This window comes from Rhincodon typus, chromosome 7, assembly GCF_021869965.1.
Source record: "Rhincodon typus isolate 14 chromosome 7, sRhiTyp1.1, whole genome shotgun sequence".
Classification (NCBI taxonomy): domain Eukaryota; kingdom Metazoa; phylum Chordata; class Chondrichthyes; order Orectolobiformes; family Rhincodontidae; genus Rhincodon; species Rhincodon typus.
Genome location: NC_063338.1, coordinates 31,788,923 through 31,793,505, shown reverse-complemented (window position 1 = coordinate 31,793,505; position 4,583 = coordinate 31,788,923). Strand labels below are relative to the sequence as shown.

The following is a 4,583-nucleotide window of genomic DNA, read 5'->3' as shown; positions in this document are numbered from 1 at the left end:
TCCTGAACTCTGAGGAAGGGTCACCGGACCCGAAACATTAATTTTGGTTTCTCCTGACAGATGCTGCCAGACCTGCTGAGCTTTTCCAGCAACTTCCGTTTTTGCATGCAAAAACGATAACTTCTCAAATGTCTCCGCTCTTGTTTAACACACATGCTACTTACCTTACAGCGTTCTGTCAGTGTCAGTGTGAATATGTTGTAAGTGGTTTGTTCAGCTCTCCGCATATACTGTAGCTCCCTCACGGTGCTGACTGGGTTTCCGGCTTCTGTATTGGTGACATGAGCCCAGGCGTTGACGCGCACGGCTTCCGGCACGCGCTACGTTGGCAATCCAGTGAAGCGCGCTCTTGGCGCGCGGGCACAGTGCCCAGATCTCGCTCCCGCCTGCTCGAGAGAACGGAGCTGCAAAAACGGGCGCGGCACAGTGGCTGTCCCAGAGATAGTCGGAACTGCCGATGCTGGAGTCAGAGGTAACACAGCGTGGAGCTGGAGGAACGCAGCAGGCCAGGCAGCATCAGAGGAGCAGGAAAAGCTGACGTTCCGGGTCTGGACCCTTCCTCCGAACAGTGGCAGTCCAGTTGTCAGTCACGCTGCATTTGGCAGCCACGGTGACACCGTTAAAACAAAGCACTTGCATCTCACCTTACCTCCCCTCTCTAACCCCCTTCCCTCTGTCTTTCTTTGTTTTTCCTGATGTAAACATTTTCTAAATAGTGGAGGTCAGTCATCTCAGTTCAGGACATCTCTACTGGAATTCCTCAGGTAATATCTTCGGCCCATTTCCAGCTGCTTCTTCAATGAACTTCCCTCTATTATAAGGTCAGAAGTGGGGATGTTCACTGATGATGATACAATGTTCAATACCATTTGTGACTCTCAGGTACTGAGGCAGTCCATGTTCAAATACAGCAAGAACAGAACAGCTTTAGACTGAAAATACAGTGGATACAAGAGCAGGAGTGAAAGTTGCAGTGAGCAACTCATCTCCTGAATCCTCAAAGTCTGTCCACAAGGTACAAGTCACTTGCCTGGTGAGTGCTGTCCAATGACATTCGAGAAGCTTTACACTACCCAAAACAAAGCAACCTGCTTGATTGGTACCACATCCACAAACATCTACTCCCGTTTTACCAACCCTCAGTAGCAGCAGTGGGTACTATCTACAAGATGCACTGCAGAAATTCACTAAGGTACCTTAGGGAGCAACTTCTAAACCGAGGAGGATGACCAATCTTGCCTCTGCCTTCACACGCTACAAACCCCCTTCCCCTTGTTACCATCTCAATAGAGATCTACAAGCGAATTTCTCAAGAAAAGTGAATTTCTCAAACAACTAACAATATTTCATGTTTTAAGGTTTTCACTGTGACAAACAATCATATATTAAATATTAATTTATTTGCGTCTAATGTACCTTATTATACGATATACAAACCACTGAAAAACAGAACCGGAAGTGATGCCAACTACCCCAGCAAACCTAGGCATATAAATAATAAACGAGACAGAACACCAACACTTCATCGGTGGCACATTGACAATGTTACCTAGCAGGGTGATGGAACGTCTGCAATCAACGGTTCAGCATACAAGTCTACAACCTCAATGTGCCTCACTAAAGAAGAGGTATTTCTGCGTTATTGAATGAACACAATTGAAATATGGCTACAGAAACTTTTGCTGTGCACTGCACTTCTGCAAACATGCAGCATTACAAGAACAAGTCCAATATTACTCTGCTCTCCAATAGACTCACTTTTCCCTGTTGCATTTGGTCACAATTTCCAGTGTTTTTCAAAAGTCATTCCACTGAGCCTGACTCTTCTAGACCTAACTTCCCTAGTCAGCAAAGTTACAAGTCAGCAGCTCCTGGTCCATTAATCTCTGAAAGCCCTGCTGGTCCTCTTCCCCTTCCTTCTGAATAGTCAGCAAACTTTCACAAGCGACCTGCTTCTCCACAGCAGTAGCTGTTTGGTCCCTCCGCACAGTAGTTACTTTCTTGCGCTTCCTGTGTCTCACAAAAACAGCCTTTTACTGTTAGCTTTATTTGTGCGTATAGGTGTGTAAGTGCTCACTGGATTTCAATAGGTTTCTGCTAGAGTTACACAGCCATGATAATCAGACCACATAGGCATGACTCTAAACAGGGGTGCATCTGGAAATTAAGTTAAAGGAGACATGTTAAAAGATACGTCTCTTGTAAAATCCAAAGTCTGTAATAACTTTGACCCCCATCTATTCTCTCCATCTCCCCACCCTCCATTAATTTTTTTCCCCTACCTCTCCACCCCCATTCTAATCCCCCTCCATTCCTATGCCTCTCTGCTCCAAAAGCCCTCTCCTCACTATGCATAAATCACCACCCCTTTGCCCCCTGATTCTCTGCACATTTCCATTACCAACTGACTCCCCTTAATCCCTCAACCCAGATAAATATAGGACAGTTATTTTCACTTGTTATCTGAGAAAATGTTGGAATCCTGAACTGAATATGCAAATGCAGAGAAAATAATTAGAAGCAGTCAAAGTGGATATCAGGAGGAAACTGGTGCTTGACAAATCTGATAACGATTTTATTTGAGGAGGCTACAGACACGATCTTTTGTGGAAATTTAAGTTGATATAGTCTCATGTACACTGACTTTCAGTAAGTCTTTGATGCAATACTAATTTGTAAGAAATGTGTAAATCATTGTTTCATTCAAAAAAAGTGCTTAAAATTTGGATGATGAGGAGAAAGAAGACCAAAGGGAAGTTAATGTGTCTCTTGCACTCATAGGGAAAGGCATAGGGAGTGATCAAGGAGTGGATCAAAATATCACAGAGAGTGCGTTGCTATCAGAACGTTGAAAGGCGAAGAGAGGGAAGATGTGTTAATAGTAAAGTCACATTTTGAAGGTAGTGGAAATGACAGAAGATGTTCCACTAAATGTGCAGGCTAGTGGAATGGAGAGTGAGAGCATGGGGAACATTACCATTATTCTAGAAGGGGAGGGTGAGAGCATACCTAGAAGAAAAGGGTCAAACAATGTCAACAATTAAAATGGACAAGAATCATTGTTTATGGAAAAAGGAAGACATATTGGAATTGCTGAAATAAAAGGTTGCATCATCAGTACACGTGGCACAGAGATGGGAGAATGGAATGAAATTTTGCAAGACACAGGGTGTGACTAAGTGTACTTGAGATAGCTGTGAGAGTCAATAGGCTCACAATGAGATAGCAGGAACAGCAGATGCTGGAGAATCTGAGATAACAAGGTGTAGAGCTGAATGAACACAGCAGGCCAAGCAGCATCAGGGCCTGCTGTGTTCATCCAGCTCTACACCTTGTTATCTCAGGCTCACAATGAGTATTTGTTGGCAAACTGCCTCAAGAATGAACTGGTCTAAACTGGGTTTCAAAATTCAGATCATTCAATATAATTTAGGGAGGCTGTTGTATAGTAGATCGTCACTGGACTAATAATCCAGAGACCTAGATTAATATTCTGGGGAGAATGGTTTGAATCCTAGCACTGAAGAGGTAACATTTGAATTTCCTTAATAAATATGGAATTAAAATATTAATTTAATGGTGACCATGAAAATATTATCAATATATGAAAAAACTTGTTTGCTAATGTCCTTGAGAGAAGGAGTATCCTCCAACTTCTTCTGTTCTGACCTACATGTGACACCATATTGACAATGTAGTTGACTTTCAAATGCTCTGTGAAATGGCCTAGCAAGCCATTCAGCTGTACTGCATCTGTTAGAGTCTGATAAAAGGAATAAAACCAGATGCGCCACCAGGATTGACCAGTTCAATGGAAATGATAATAGCACACAGCCCTGTCAACCTTTTGTAACATCTCGGGCATGTGCCAAAATTAGGAGAGCTGTCCTCAGACTACTCAAGCATCAGCCTGACATTGTCATTCTCACAAAATCATACATTACACACAAAATATCCTGGACAACACCATCGTCACTCGCTAAAAGAAACAGGACGTACCAACCAGGCACAATGGTATATATTTAGGAGGGAATTGCACTAGGGGTTTTTAACATTAACTCCAGACTTATTGAAAGCTCATAGTATCAGGTCAGACTTGAGCAAAAGTACCACTTGCTGATTACCAGCAACCCCTGGGCTCAGTTCTTTTCCATGGTGAACACAACATGGAGGATGATGGAGGGTGACCGGTGTATCGAATGTATTCAGGGTGGGCAAATTTAATGCCCATTACCAGGAGAGGCTAGGTAGTGCCACCAATGGCTGAATGGGCTGGGTGTTAGGGGACATAGCTGCTGGACTCTGTCTAGAGCAGATGGTGATAGAGCCAACAGAGAGAAAAACATACTGGACCTCCTTCTCACCAATCTGCTTGATGCAGATGCATCTGCCCATGATGGTATTGGTAGGATTGGCATGATCATTGTGCTAACTGAGAGAGGTTTCAGATCTAATGACTCAATGCTGGGCATCCATGAGGTGCTATTGTCCATCAGCAACAGAAAGATTATATTCATTCACAATCTGTAACCTCATGGCCCGATATATTTCTTGCTCCACCATTACCTCTAAGCCAGGAAGTC

General features: G+C 43.4%; 1 protein-coding gene across 4 annotated transcripts in view; it reads right to left on the bottom strand.

Annotated features, from left to right (window-relative positions):
- Window positions 1-323, bottom strand: part of LOC109920378 (signal transducer and activator of transcription 4) — a 95,442-nt gene extending 95,119 nt beyond the window's left edge. Inside the window, exon 1 of one of the 4 annotated variants that reach the window (XM_048599194.1) lies at window positions 165-323. The gene's annotated coding sequence lies outside the window, so the exon portion shown is untranslated. The remainder of the gene's footprint in view (window positions 1-164) is intronic. The other 3 variants (XM_048599196.1, XM_048599193.1, XM_020520416.2) reach the window with 3 other exon arrangements.
- Window positions 324-4,583: the final 4,260 nt, after the last annotated feature.